Source organism: Aethalodelphis obliquidens, unplaced genomic scaffold, assembly GCF_003676395.1.
Source record: "Aethalodelphis obliquidens isolate GAN/ISIS:26980383/991018 unplaced genomic scaffold, ASM367639v1 scaffold2, whole genome shotgun sequence".
Lineage (NCBI taxonomy): Eukaryota > Metazoa > Chordata > Mammalia > Artiodactyla > Delphinidae > Aethalodelphis > Aethalodelphis obliquidens.
In genome coordinates this window covers 55493562-55510038 of record NW_020837946.1, presented here as the reverse complement: position 1 = coordinate 55510038, position 16477 = coordinate 55493562, and the positions used below count along the sequence as shown (strand labels likewise).

Below are 16477 nucleotides of genomic sequence, written 5' to 3'. Positions count from 1 at the left end.
TGTCTATTCTATTTGTTACTTTTCCAACTAGATGTTAAGTTCTTTGCCATCTGTTGGCCACAACAGCTAGGTTGGTAAATACTTTATGCTATACTTGGCATTCTAGATGTTGAATGGGGATGAATATGATTTTCACTTTCTGGGAGTAGTGGCATAAGCAGTGAAAGAGGTTGCATGGACTCGGGGGTCAACATCCAATTCCAGTTCCTCTGTGTTACTTTGAAAAGAATCACCCCCTCTGACATCAGTGTTCTTAGCTCTAAAAAGAACTGGATGCACTAAGTAAACTTCTAAGGCTCATCTTGCTCTAAGATTGCTTTGCTTGGTAATTACTTCCTCTTCCTTTTTACAAATGAAAATGCACATTGATTGCTTATCCATAACCATGTTAAATTTAAAAAATACTTTACATGCAGCATTTTACATTTGACAGGAAATTATTGTTAGCAACTGAGAACAACTACACTGAAGAGATGTATTTAAAAACAGAAGTATCAGAAGAATTTCATTTTACTGTCATCTGTTCCTAGACCTCAAAGATGCTGGTTTAGAAAGGAATCACTGAAACATTTAAAATATATATTAAATACCTCTAGCTTAGGTTTGTTGACTTTGAAATATGACTGGAGAAAGAAGTATTCATCTAGCCCACTAATTTAAAGAAACATGAAATATTCTTTTGATATTTTCTCAAAATTTGTCATATGTGTCTTCAAAAAGAAAGATTAAATTTAATTTCTGTTAGACTATTATTCACTTTTATTCCTTTTCCAATTGGAATATATTTTAATTCATGTGTTCAAAAAAATCAGGCAAGGAAATATAAAATTATGTTGATTTTTAAATAACATGTTAAGGTTTTGCCATATTTGAATTGCCTACTTCCATGCAAATTTAATTCTAAATCAGGGAAGTCATCTTAATTGCAATTAAATAGAATCTTAGGTCTTAATGAAAATAACGTTGAAGGTACGTTACCCAAATCACCTCAAATTCACAGAAATTAACATTTCAATGCATTTTGCTCTGAAATGAAATGAAACAGTTGTATATCACAAAAGCCAGTTTTAACTCGTATAGTTTCCTGCTCATAGTAGAAACCGTGCTCTACAGGAACTGCAATGCAGTGAGTAAAGAGAAAAACCCAGAAGTTTAAAAGAGTGCTTTTTAATTATGTATGTTGATACCTACGTAAAAATACATGCATAGGAAAAAAAAAGCCTGAACGTATACGCTCCAAAACGTTAACCACAATTATTCCGATTAGTTAGATTACTGATGATTTTTATTTTTCTCATTTTTGCCTGCCTATATTTTCCTAAATAAACATATATTACTTTTATAGTAATAAGCAAAAAAAAAAAAAGTGGCAGTGGGGTGTAGGGGTAAGGGAGGAACACCTGCTTTTCTCCCAAGACACTGGGTCCATCTCATTTTCATATTGAATTTTAACCACAAGCTTTACCAATCTTTCCATTCTGCATTTACTATAGTGGAACCTGGAGAACTTGACCACATCTTTAAGAGTAGTTGATGGTAAGGGTCTAAAGACCCTTTGCTCTTTCAATCTGCTGCTATATTTGCAAAGTTTCACTCAGCAGAATAGGAACCCCCAGATAAAGATGGAATTTTATGAGTACATAGAGACTAAGAACCACAGCTTCCTAGTGATATGCAAAGTTGCTCATACAGAATGTTGCTGTATGGGGACATTAAACAGAGTACAGAAAAACACTTACACCTAGAGCTGTGTCTCTAAGACCGGTTACCAAATATTAATAATGGATGTTGAATATCAGACACTTTTCACTTTCATCTTTGTACTTTTCTGCATTGTTCAAATTTTTACAGTATGCATTTTCAGAATTAGGGGGGAAATCCACTAAACTGTTTTCATTTTGGACAAACAAAAGCAAAATGCAATGACGGGATAGCAGAGCATCCTCATGGACAGGGCTTGCAAAGTCTTTAACATTCAGAGGCTAGAATGTGAAAAAGGGAAGTAAGATTTGCCAACATATTTCTTTCTGGCACAGACTTTCATTTTGACCTTTGAGTAATACTGGAATTAAAAGAACCTTTAGAGATCTTCTGGCCCAAAGATGGCAAGTAAGTTTTACTTTGGTTGCTAACACCGGTTGATTGGTAGTAACTGCCTACAATGATTTGCTGAGAAGAAATCAGAAGCAGCTTCCTAGTTTGGTAGAAGAGTTTCAGTGATTGATTAACAGTGTCTGCCATGGGCACAGACAGATAGGAGTGATTATAGTATCAGGTGTTTTCCCTTCCTGATCTAGTCCAACTCTCTACTTTTACATTTGAGGAAATTGAGGGGTGAAGTGGTTAAAAATGATCACAGAACGAGCTTTTGGCAGAGCCAGGTGTAGAATAACATTTCCTGACCCCTGGTATTATGTTCTTCCAGCACAACAAATTGATTTGGACTTTTGAAGGCATGTCTAGCACTGGGCCAGACCTAAAGCATCAGGTATAAATTTTATTTACATGTCAGCACCTTATTTTTGGAAGAGATTTAATAACCCAGTTTATTAATGATAATAGTTATTTCATATATTTTATAAACATCCCCTACAAATCATGGCAATGTGACTAGGCCCAATATTATAAATCAAAAGACTGCAAAACAGGGCTTCCCTGGTGGGGCAGTGGTTGAGAGTCCGCCTGCCGATGCAGGGGACACGGGTTCGTGCCCCAGTCCGGGAAGATCCCACATGCCGCGGAGCGGCTGGGCCCGTGAGCCATGGCCGCTGAGCCTGCGCATCTGGAGCCTGTGCACCACAACGGGAGAGGCCACGGCAGTGAGAGGCCTGCATACCGCAAACAAACAAATAAAAAGACTGCAAAACAATGAAATGAGTTGCTCATAGCTCAAGAAAATTATTTTATCTGAAACTGGCTGGATCTAAAACCCAGGCTCTGTCTACTCTAGGTCAGGTCTCTGCAGAGTCCCTTGGCTGTGCTGTATTTACTGAGAGTACTCACAGCAGAGCTGCCTGAAGATTACATTTTTCCACATTTCGTTCAATTAATTCCCCATAGATGGGATGATAAAGTCTTTTTCACTAGAGAGAAAGCTTGCAAGCAAGTATGAGAACAGGATTTCTACATTTAAGAACCTCAAAGTGAAGTGTAAGGAGAAACTAAATGGGCTATTTGCAACTTCAGCCTCTCCACCTAATGACAAGGTTCTAATATTTCTGTTTTAATGAAAAGGTCTAAGAACAAGACTATAAGCTATTGTAACCCTTGTACTTCTTCCAATACATTAAATTTCTCTGATTGTATGCTTCTAAAAAGCCTAACATGCAGGTAACTTTAATGTCAGTTTAGAGCCATCTCTCCTCATAAGATTCAGGTACCAGTTCATCACATTTTCTTTTTCCTGGTGAAAAACAGATTATTTCAGTCTTTGGAGTTCATAAACTTTCAAAAGTCTGTAATGGTAAATGTACAAATTCACTTGCCTTTTTGAGTTTTGACTATGGGCCATGCACTTTATATGGATTATCCATTTAATTCTCTCAGGAGACCAATGACATAGGTATATTATTACCCCCTTTAGAAATGAGGAAAACGAGGCTTAGAGAGGCTAGCTAATTTTATCTATGCTCAAGCAGTTAGCAAGTAGCTGAGCAGGTCACTCTGGATTTAAAGTTCTTAAGCATGAAGATTTGCTGTCTCCTATGGATGTTTAAAAAAAATGGCAAGGATTAATTAGGGAATTTGGGAAGAAATGTTTTCTGAAATGTTTTGCCAAAAATTATCCAAGTAATTCACTCATTTAAAACATAACAGTTGGGGCTTCCCTGGTGGCACAGTGGTTGAGAGTCCGCCTGCCGATGCAGGGGACACGGGTTCGTGCCCCGGTCCGGGAAGATCCCACATGCCGTGGAGCGGCTGGGCTCGTGAGCCATGGCCGCTGAGTCTGCGCGTCCGGAGCCTGCGCTCTGCAACGGGAGAGGCCACAACAGTGAGAGGCCCGCGTACTGCAAAATAAATAAATAAATAAATAACAGTTGATGAAGTGTACCATGCTGGGCGTTAGAGGGAAGACCAAGATGAGTTAAACTTGGATCCTGCTCTCAAAGTCCTTATAGTCCTGTAATAAAACATTACAATTGACCATAGCCAAGAAGTGGTGAATGCCACAGGGCCGACAGTCAATCTGCCGAACTTAACGGCAGACGGTCACAGTTGTCTCCTCAGTTTTAAAGAAAATTGACACAATGATTTTTGTAAAACAGCTTTATTGAGGTATAATTGACATGTAAAAAATGGCATATATTTAAATATACAATTTGATAAGTTTTGATATATATGTGTGAAGCCATCAACACAATCAAGATAATGAACCCATCTATCATCCCCCCAAATTTGCTTGTGCCTCATTTAACTCCTGTTTCTCCTTGTCCGCCAACCCATCCCCAGGCAACCTCTGATCTACTTTCTGTAACTATTAATTAGTTTGCATGTTCTAGAATATTATAAATGGACTGAGACGATATGTACTCTTTTTTTAATCTGGCTTCTTTCGCTCTGCATAACTGAGATTCATATATGTTGTTGCATGTAACAATAGCTAATTCCTTTTTATTGTAGAGTAGTATTCATCGTGGGGATATACCACAATTTGTTTATCCATTCACATGTGGATAGATATTGGGTTGTTTCCATTTTGTAAGTTACTAAGCCTTCATGTATAAGTCTTTGTATGGATATACATTTCATTTCTTCTGGGTAAATATCTAGGAGTAGAATAGCTGGGTCATATGGTAGGAGTATGATTAACTTTATAAGAATCTGCCAGGCCTTTTTCAGTCCCACCAGCATTTTAAACCGTTTTACAGTCCCACCAGCAAACTATTAGAGTTTCAGTTTCTCCACATCCTTTCCAAGACTACTTGGTATAGTCATTCTAATATATATATATATATATATATATATAAAATCACTGTGGTTTTATTTTTCATTTAATTCACATCTCCTAATGACTAAAGCTGCTGACTATCTTTACATGGCACAGCAATTTTAATGTGTAATATAATGTTTTTTATATGTTGACTGAGAGGAAGGGATACATCCCTACAGTATGCTTCATTGTTAGTAACTTTGCTGTCAGATAAATCAAAGAGTTATGGTAAGAAAATATCATTAACTATTGATTTAAATGACATTAAAAAATCCAGAAAATATAGAATATGCATCTTAATGCAAATTTGAGTTATTAAAAAATAAGCTACAGAATACTAAGATTTTACTTTCACCTGGTGCCTGAGAATTTCTTCCACTCACCATGCATTGATGGACCCACTCATGGTTCCTGAACTGCACTGAGAAGCAACAGGTATTATCGGTTTCTTTTTCCTCCTTGACTCCTCTCCTTTTGAAACCCTACTTGTTACCATGAACAATTTTAAACAAATTGGTTAAAATCATCTATTAACCATCCTGAAAAGGCACTGCAGTTTCATTCATTATTTAGGGGTCCTAAACATCAAATAAATAGATATTTTGTGACAATACTGATTTTTAAAATAGAGGAAGTTTTTTCTGCACACTATAGACTTCTCCTTAAAGGAACATTACAAAGACATTTTTTACTGAAGTTTGCCTATTCTAGTCTCTTGGGGAAGTAAGACTGTATAGTCAGCAGCAAGAAATATGTCCTTTCAATTTCAATTGTCCACTCAAGGAAGAAGGACATATAATACCAACATTTAATCTCCTTATAATCAATTCAATAAAAAAATCATTGTGTGTACTGTGAGGTGCCCCATGCGAGACTTGCACTGACTGAGAACACACTATGTATGAGGCTCTACTTCCAGACACCTTATATGTGTTATTACTAATCTTTACAACAACCACTTTACAGAACTCAATCTGGTACAGTAACTTGGCCGAGCCACACAGTTCCATGATTCAGTAACTTGGCTAAGTTTCCACAGCAGAGTTCAGGTGAAATCCTAGGTTATTTTTACTTATTTATTTTGTGACCGCTCCTCACGGCATGTGGGAACTTAGCTCCCCTACCACAGTTCGAACCCATGTCCCCAGCATAGGAAGCATGGAGTTCTGACCACTGGACTGCCAGAGAATTCCTTGAAATCCTAGGTTTAACTCATTCCAAAACCTTTGTTCTTTTCACTGAGCCAAGCTAGTCCCAAGATACCACCCAATTCTTTGTGAATAATTAAACAGTGTAGGGACTGTGAGCTATACTATAATTTTTGCCATGGACCTCATTTAAGTGTATGACATACTTTGAAGGGTGAACCATAATTTTATGCTACTGGGATATAATAAAGCCATAATTTTCACATTGAAATTCAATTTAAGATTTCCATGTATTTGTTTTCCTTTCTTGATTTCTGCTTACCAACCCTCTATTATTGATCTAAGTCTGTAAATACATAAAAAGGAAATTATAAGTGCCCCTAGAAACCTGTATTTGATTGCTAGTGGCTCATAGGTGGATATGAAGAACATCGCTCTAAGGAATATGATTCAGATTTTATGGTTTGATACCATGGCCCAAGGTCTTCAAAGCCAACTGCCAATCAGTGTCAGATTCGATCATGGGACTGTATCAAAATTCTCTCTTTTACTACAGATCGCCTTCATGATTGCAATAGTCTCTATTTTGTTTTGAGTGAGTTATGCATTAGTCCAGGGGTCCCCAACCCCCAGGTCGTGGGCTGATACCGGTCCATGGCCTGTTAGGAGCCGGGCTGCACAGCAGGAGGTGAGCACCAGGCAAGCAAGCAAAGTTTCATCTGTATTTACAGCTGCTCCCCATCGCTCCCATTACTGCTTGAGCTCCTCCTCCTGTCAGCATTATGGTGAGTTGTGTAATTATTTCATTATATATTACAATGTAATAATAATAGAAATAAAGCGCACAATAAATGTTATGAGCTTGAATCATCCTGAAACCATCCCCCCACCCTGGTCCGTGGAGAAATTGTCTTCCACGAAACCAGTCCTTGGTGCCAAAAAGGTTGGGGACTGCTGCATTAGTCACTCACTATAGAGTGAATGTCTTACTTCTCAGAAGGCTTAAGTTGAGAAGTGTAGTTATGAGGAAGAGATTGATATCAACGTGGCTAACAGAAGAAAAATCAGATACCACTTAATAAACGTAATAATAATATAAAATAAAAATATTGTAGGATCATTAAAAATATAGTAGATTTGATATGGGTATTCAAAAGATGTAGAGCAAAAAGTTCAAAAAAATGAAAGATAAGGCTATAGGAAAGTTCAAGGATAAAAAGGTAAAGGAATATAATGGGGAAAAAAGTAACTTTATTTAAACATTGATCATTTTAATGCAGAGTACTGTAATGATCGAAACTAACAATGACCCAGTGTAATTTCATGGTCTTCATGAACTGGCGTTAAGGTACCCAGAAGTACATTGTGTTTACCATTATAGAGTGCTTTTCTCTAAGAAATTCTCTGTGAAGCAGCAGAGGATTTAACAATCAAATAACAATCATGTACTCTTTTTTTAAAAAATAAATTTTTATTTATTTATTTTTGGCTGTATTGGGTCTTTGTTGCTGTCCGCAGGCTTTCTCTAGTTGCAGCGAGTGGGGGCTAGTCTTCGTTGCGGTGCGCAGGCTTATTGCGGTGGCTTCTTTTTTGCAGAGCGTGGGCTCTAGGCATACAGGCTTCAGTAGTTGTAGCACGTGGGCTCAGTAGTTGTGGCTCTTGGGCTCTAGAGGGCAGGCTCAGTAGTTGTGGTGCATGGCCTTAGTTGCTCCGCAGCATGTGGGATCTTCCAGGACCAGGGCTTGAACCCATGTCCCCTGCACTGGCAGGCGGATTCTTAACCACTGCGCCACCAGGGAAGTCCTACTCTTTTTTTTTTTAATTGAAGATAGTTGATGTACAATATTATATAAGTTACAGGTGTACAATATAGTGATTCACAATTTTTAAAGGTTATACTCCATAATTATAATTATTATAGTTATAAAATATTGGCAATGTTCCTCATGCTGTACAATATACCTTGTAGCTTATTTTATACATAATAGTTCGTACCCAATCCCCTATCCCTATCTAGCCCCTCCCTCTTCCCTCTCCCCACTGGCAACCACTAGTTTGTTCTCTATACCTATGAGTCTGCTTCCTCTTATTTTGCTATATTCACTAGTTTGTTGTATTTTTCAGATTCTACATATAAGTGATATCATACAGTATTTGTCTTGCTCTGACTTATTTCATTTAGCATAATACCCTCCAACTCCATCCATGTTGCTGCAAATGGCAAAATTTCATTCTTTTTTGTGGCTCAGTAGTATTCCATTGTGTGTATATATATATATATATATATATATATATATATATATGCCACATCTTCTTTAACAATCATATGTTCTGAAAGCATTAGTACAAATTACACTTTCTCTAGCCTATATTTTGACAAATCCTGCTGGGTACTATGACACAGAGAATATAAGCACTAGATACAGATAGATCTGAGTTTGCTTACTTCCTAGCTGTGTGATCCTGGGAAAGTTGATTTATTCACTGAATCCATTTCCTCATTTGTGAAATGAAGGTTGTTGTGAGGTTGACTGGCATAACATATATAAAGTTACTTGTGAAGATGAAGCAGTTAGATCCTCTGAAATGATAACCCCAAACCAAAAAATTAGGATGTGAAAAGCATTAAAGTAATAATAGACTACTGCCAATTCATAAATATAAACTGTTTACTTCTTCTCATAAACGCTTGATATTTGGCATAATGAAAAGAACAACTAGTCTGAACTTGGAAGACCTAGAGATTCTTCAAAATGAAAATAAAGAGGTTGGCTTAGACATAAGCTCCTCAGGGCCAGAGACTTTGTTATTTTGTTTTATCCCTATTGCTTTTTATTTAACTTGATATGGGAGACTCTTGATAAATATTTGTTAAATGAATAAATGATTGCATGAATAGACTTGTTGATTTCTAAAGTTTCTTCCAACATCAACACCCTGCTTTTATAAGAAGATGACAGGAAAGAGACTGCATTGTATAAACACTTTTGTTGTGTTGTATTAGGGCACATGCATTAAAAATATCAACTGCTGGTTTGGCTAAGACCTTGGTATTTATATTGTAATAGGGAGGCTGTGTATGTCATTTTGTACATTTTTTGCTAATAGATACTTATTCATTTTTCTACTCATCAAGGAATTTTCTGAGTCAAAGGAACATGATCTTGAGGGAGACTGTAACATGAGGTTTGCTTTATTGTGATGAGGGAATGTCAGATTCTGAATAGAAAATATTTTAAATAATTTTTAATAATGGCAGTGGAAAATAAGGAATAATTCTTAATGTTCTCTGCAACTCTTTATGTTTGTAATTTAGGAGCCACTGCTGGCTGAATTCTCTGGTACTACTGCCAAGAATTTGAAGACTGCATAAACATTTTCATTTGCTGAAATGTTAATGTCTTAATTTCAAAACCACATAATACTTAGTCCATTAGAGCTAATGACCCCTACCATTCACTCTTACATTGCTACCTAACTCAGAAATATTTTACAGTCCCAATTCTACATATGGGATTGAATGTGCTATTTAAGCCCAGTGGCTCACTGTGAGCCTGCAGAAGGAGATCAATATTGATCTCAGCTGCTTATCTTTGGTCTAAGTGGATTTGGCACTGTCACAACTGCATGATTTCAGGGACTCAGAAAATAATGCTTTCATTGCCTGCTACGTACTTTTTAAAAAGTTTCCTACTTGCTTCTCAATGACTAAATTGTTGGCACTGGTTTTCTCTGAGTGGTAAATTTAGGAGTAGGGGAATGTTTACTTCCTACCTTATGTATTTCTAATTGATTTTTTTTTAACAAGCACTATTTATATATTAATATTTGAATAAGTAACATATGCTCATAACTCAAATATTTAAAAACTATAAAAGGTAAAAGTCTCTCTTCCTTCCCTATCTCACATTCATTAGATCTCCTCCTTTTTTCTCTTCCCAATCCACTGTTACTGGTTTCTTGGATATTATTTCAGAATAGTTTATGTATATGCAAGCAAATACTTATACATATATATTTTTCTTTTTATCACACAAAATGTAGCAGATAGATAGTGCATACTGCTATGCCTCTTGCATTTTTCATTAAATCTAGCTTAGAGATTTTCCCATGTTGGTACAATATATAGCACATCCTCACTATCTTCCTTTTTTTTAATTTCTATCTTTTTATGGCTGTATAACATTCCATTAGTATATATAAGTGCATCATGATTTATTTCACAGGTTTTGTATTGATGGTCATTGGATTGTCTCCAACCTTGCTATTACAAGTAATGCTTTAATGAATAACCTGTACCTAGGTCATTTTATGTGTCAAATCTATTCATAGGATATATTCAATTAGAAGGGATTGTTGGGTCAAAGGGTATGTGCATTCATAAGATTGATTGATCTTGCCAAATTAACCTCTATGGACTTATTCCAATTTACAATCATACAAAGATAATCAAACTTTTAGATTTTTGAAAATCTGATACGTGAAAAATGATATATCAGCATAGCTTTAATTTGCATTTCTTATGTGAATATCTTTTCATATATTTATGGAATTTTCCATGAGTTGTTATGATATTGAGATTTATAATAAGAAATATATATTTGGTTTTCTGGCACAGAGCTCCAAAAACCCTTGGAATTTCCTAAGTGATGAGAGCAGTAAAGGTGTCTCATGTTAACTTTTGGAAAGCACCTCAGGTTGAGGGCTGGTTGACAGGGGAGCCAACGATGTGATTAGAGGGTTGGAACTTTCAGTCCCACCACCACCTCTCCACCTCCAGAGAGGGGAGATGGGCTGGAGATTAAGTTCAATCACCAAAGGCCAATAATTTAATCAATTATGCCTGTGTAACGAAGCCTCCTTACAAACCCAAAGGAAGAGGTTCAGAGATCTTTTTGGGGTGGTGACACATGGAGATTTAGGGAGAGTAGCGAGCCCAGAGAGGGTTTGGAAGCTCCTTAACCTTTCCGCATACCTTGCCCTATACATCTCTTCCATCTGGTCGTTCCTGAGTTATATACTTTTATAATAAACCGGTAATCCAGCAAGTAAAACATTTCTCTGAATTCTGTAAGCCGCTCTAGCAAATGAATCAAAACCAAAGAGGGGTGTCATTGGAAACTCCAATCTATAGCCCTTCTTTAGAAGTACAAGTGACAACCTGGACTTGCTACTGATCTTTGAAGTGGAGGGTGGGCATTCTTGGACTGAACCCTTAACCTGTGGGATCTAATGGTATCTCTGGGTAGATAGTGTCAGAACTGAGTTGAATTGTAGGATAGCCAGCTTGTTGGCATGGCAAAACTCCCCCCACCCCACACCAGAACTCTTTAGTTGTTTATTCATTTCCATTATCCATTTTTCTATTGAGTTGTCAAAAAAATTTTTTTTTGGTCTTATTTATTTATAATAGTGCTTTGTATCGATATATAAGGGATATTTGTACTTTGTAATATAAGTTGAAAATACTTTTTCCTGGTTTGTCATTTACCTTTTAAGTTTAATTATATCTATAGATCTATATAGATCTATATAGACCTATACAGATCTATATAGATATATATATCACCATATATATATATATATATATATATATATATATATATCGCCACACAGATATTTTTTCATTTTTCCATAACTGAATTTATCAATTTTCAAATGGCTTCTGGATTTTGAGTCACATTTATAAAGACCTTCCAAGGTTATAAAGAAATTCTTCCATAATTTTCTTCTAGTAATTTTAGTATTTTTTTACATTGAAATATACGATTTCTTTGTAATTTATTACACAGTGTGAAGTATGGATCCAGTTTTATTCCAGATGGCTATCCAGTTATACCAACACCATTTATTGAAAAGTTACTCTTTTCTCTGATGATTTGCAATGCCACCTTTTTTTTTTTTAATTTTATTTTTGGCTGCATTGGGTTTCATTGCTGCGCGCTGGCTTTCTCTAGCTGTGGTGAGTGGGGGCTACTCTTCATTGCGGTGTGCAGGTTTCTCATAGTGGTGGCTTTTCTTGTTGAAGAGTACAGGCTCTAGGCACATGGGCTCAGTAGCTGTGGCTCGCGGGCTCTAGAGTGCAGGCTCAGTAGTGGTGCAAGGGCTTAGTTGCTCCGTGGTATGTGGGATCTTCCCGGACCAGGGCTTGAACCCATGTCCCCTGCAATGGCAGGTGGATTCTTAACAACTGCGCCACCAGGGAAGCCCCGCAATGTCACCTTTATCATATATTAATTCCTTTATCTACTTGGGTCTGTATCAGAACATTCTCATTGGTTCCGTTCATCTGTATGTTTATTTATAGACTAGTCCCACATTGTTTTAATTACTGAAGCTCTGTAGTGTGTTTTAATATCTGGCAAGGCTAACCATACTACCTTTTCTCACACACAGATGTATGTATTTCTCTTCTTTTCAGAATTTTCCTGGCTATTCTACCCCTGTCTCCAATATAAATTGGAGGATTAGCTTGTCAACTTCAAAAGGAAAAAAAATCAGTATTTTTATTGGAATTGTGTTAAAATTTTAAATTAACTTTGAGATAAGTGACATTTTAACAATTTTTAATTTTCCTATCCAGTTATGTCTTCTACCTGTTAAAATCTATTTTGGGTCTTCTTTTTTTCCTTTTAACTTTTCTACATATAGGTCTTGTGCATAGTTGTTAAATTTATTCCTAGGTATTTTCTCTTTCTCGTTGCTACTTTAAATAAGATCTTTCATCCTTCTATCTTCTAATAGGTTATTGTTTGTGTATATATGAGATCAACTAATTTTGCATCCTTCTAATTTACTGAATTCTCTTTTTTTTTTTTAAGTCTTTATTGAATTTGTTGTTTTATGTTCTGGTTTTTTGGGCTGTGAGGCATGTGGGATCTTAGCTCCCTGACCAGAGATCAAACCCACAACCCCTGCATTGGAAGGTGAAGTCTTAACCATTGGACTGACAGGGAAGTCCCCCTCTTATTGTTTTTTTGGTTTTGTTTTGTATTTTTGTGGTTTTTTGAATTTTTGAATTTTATTTATTTTTTTATACAGCAGGTTCTTATTAGTTATCTATTTTATACATATTAGTGTATACATGTCAATCCCAATCTCCCGATTCATCCCACCACCACCCACCCGCCGCCGCTTTCCCCCCTTGGTGTCCATACGTTTGTTCTCTACATCTGTGTATCTATTTCTGCCCTGCAAACCCTTTCTTATTGTTTATAGTGATTTTTCTTGGGCTTATAGAGATAAAATCTTATCATCTGTACATAGTGACTATTTTTTCTTCCTTTCCCATTTTTATACTTGAAGTCTTTATCATGTCTGATTATGATTGCTAGTATCTTCAGTAAAATTTTAACTAATAATGGTGATAGCAAAGCACTCCTGTTTTATTCCTGCCTCTAGCATTTCCCTGTCAAGCAGCATGCTGGTTTGGGGGGATGATACAGATGTATTTTATCACATTAAAGAAGTATTCATCTGTTCCTATTTTGAGTGCTTTTTATCAAGTTGTTGAAACCATGAGCATTTTAATAAACGCCAACTACAACAAAGTTATCCTTCTGACCTAACTGTCTTCCAACCTCCAATCTCTTGCTGATGTCTCCCATTGGCTGGTTATAATAGAAGACAGAAACGAAGGGAGTCCTAAGTGTCAGCTTCCCAGAGCACAGAGCATGGTAGAGAAGAAGGATAGAGGGTAGATCTGGAAGAGCAGACAGGGTATATCCCATACAGAAGCCAAAAACAGATAACAAAACAAAAAGAAAACAAAAGATTAATTTCACTATCTTCATTAATTGAAAACAAAAAGATTATTATAGGTGGCTAAAGCAATTCTCTTGAAGCTAGTAGCATTACCTTTGTTTATTAAAAAAGTAAAAGAAAAGTGTTGGGTCTCAGTCTTAGGCATTTTAACACAGAAAGCTGCTGGTACTAACCTTTTCTAGGTCTAATGTTAGCAGGCCCAGGGATTGCATTTCCCAGTCAGGATTGAGCTTCTTGAATGTAGTTTCCCTCTATATCTAGTACCTTATTTTTAAAACCTTGCCACTCCTTCCCCAGATCTAAAAATAATGTTCTAGTGTGAGGGATATTAGATGGGTCAGTTGTCAGCACCGGAACCAGACACTGTATCTTCTGGGAAGGACCCAGCAGAACATGCCCTTTCTACCAGCACCTTGGCCAGGCTCCAGGGGTATTCCGTTCAGGCCTACCTCACATGCCCCTGCACATCAACAGGCCTGGCACTGGGGGCAGAGATTTCACCTGACTGTACCACATGATGCCCTCTCTGATGGACTTGCTTCCCTTCTGCCAGACATCTGGAAACTGTTCCAAATTCTGCAGCAATCCCGACCTCCTGCTGCAAAGGCTGCATATTCGGGAGACATTGTGGGTCAGAGGGTTGCCAGATAAAATACAAGATGCCCAGTTAAATTTGAATTTCAGATAAACAATGAATAATTTTTAGTATATCACGAATATTGCAAGGGACATCCTTATACTAAATTATAAAAAACATATTTTTTTATGTGAAATTCAGACTCAACTGGGTGCCCAATTTTTCTCCGCTAAATCTGGCAACCCTTATCACAAATAATCCTTCACTATGCTTCCCATCCCCTCCCCCAATTTCAAAATCCCTCCACTGGCATCAGGTTCACTAAAGTGTTAAGACAACCTGAGAGGGGTATTAATTACACAGGTCATAGTTAGGATTCACTTTTGAGGCCTTGGCCTCTGACTTTAACTCCCATTAACAGTGACAAGTTTTTCTGATCAGTAAATTTGTAAATGTTATTTCGGCACTAAGAGAGACATTTCAGTGGTGGTGGAGAACAAGTGTGGGGCATGAAAAAAGTAGATCTCAGCAGGTGTGTGTAGGAATAGGGACGGGGGCAGGGGTGTCCAGGCATAGCTTAAGGGAATGCCCACAGGAAAGAGAATGTTGAAGTGAACGCGTACCATCTGACAATTTTGCCTGACTGGGATCCTTGCATTATTCCTTTCTTGCTTCCCCCTCTCCTTCTCGTCTCATCCCCACACACTCATCCCCAGGTGCAGGGCATGAGCTAGAGGCTGCATCCCAGCAGAACAGAAAGCAGGAGGCCTGGTGAAGGAAACAGCTACCAAGCAACCAAGGGCTGGGGGCAAAATAGGCCAGGAGGAGAAGTAAAACCAAGAAATATTTAAAAATTAGATGCCTGACATTTAAGGAAAAAGTCCAAAGTTAGCCAAGAATAACTGCCTACTGCAGGATTCAAAACCTCTGAATGACAAAACTTCTGAAAGAGGAAGCGATGGTAGCACGGGGCACCCTGCTGACCCTTCTCCCTGCCTGACCACTTCTCCATTCCACCCTCCATGCAGCCACATGGAGCACAGACAAGACAGAGCGGCCCTCTCCTAGCAGGCTCTGTGAACTGCATGGCTGGGGCAGACCCAGTGGCCCTCTCTAGGAAGTCAATAAAGCAGACCACAGCCTTATTTTCTGAGACTGACTCAATCCACCCGGCTTTCCCAAATGCAGTTGGCCCAAGAGCCTAAGAGTTCAGTCAGCCATGAGGCAGACACAACCTTACCTCACATGGCTGCTTCCACGTGGCATCCAAGTTCACGCCTGGATACTGACCGTTCAGGGGAGCGAGCCGGGGTTAAACTGTGCCGTGTAAGTTTGTGTTGCTGTCATTTCTCCACCTGGGGTTTTTGAGCTGTACCAAGCAGCCGTGGGGCCTTTGCTGTCAGGGCTTGCGCAAATCTGACTTGCCCAGAGAATCAGAAGAGTTTGGGGCTCCCAAGCAAGGAGAGTGGTCAACTCGTCCTGGTTTGTCCAGGACTTTCCCAGTTTGAGCACTGCAAGTCTCACACTCCAGGAAACCCTTCGGTCCCAGGTAAAATGTGGTCATTCCACAATCAAGACACCAAAGCTTTGGCACCTGTATATCAGTTTCTACGGCTGTAAAATGCTGGGATCGGCCAACACAGCTTCTAACGTTCCTGCTGCATCTAATAGTCTATGATCCACCCTCACGCTCCTGACCTTACCCGTGAGCTCCAAACCAAATTCACTTGATACAAGCCCCGAGCTCACATAATCTGATGATAAACTAATCATCAGTGTGTTAACAGGGGAAGTTGAGAGGAGTTTAACAATGGTTCTAGGAGGAAGGCATGTGGTCACAGGTGAGTGGTTCCAGCGGTGGGAGTTCAGCTGGGGAGATGGGGTGTATGTCTCTGTGCCATCCTGAGAGGAAGATACATTTAGGCAGGCAGGTTGGGAGGCAGCCAGCCTGACAGAGCTGGTTTGATGGGCTGGTTTCAGCTTCACAGCAAAAACAATAGCCACAGGCAGGGCAGTCTTGTCTGGCTCCAGCCAACTTTCACACCATGACGTGAATAA

The 16477-nt window shown here is 38.2% G+C and overlaps 1 protein-coding gene across 1 annotated transcript in view; it reads right to left on the bottom strand.

The window, feature by feature from the left end:
- The window catches only part of NFE2L2 (NFE2 like bZIP transcription factor 2), a 76193-nt gene that overhangs the window by 38786 nt on the left and 20930 nt on the right, over window positions 1–16477 (bottom strand). The window lies entirely within an intron of this gene.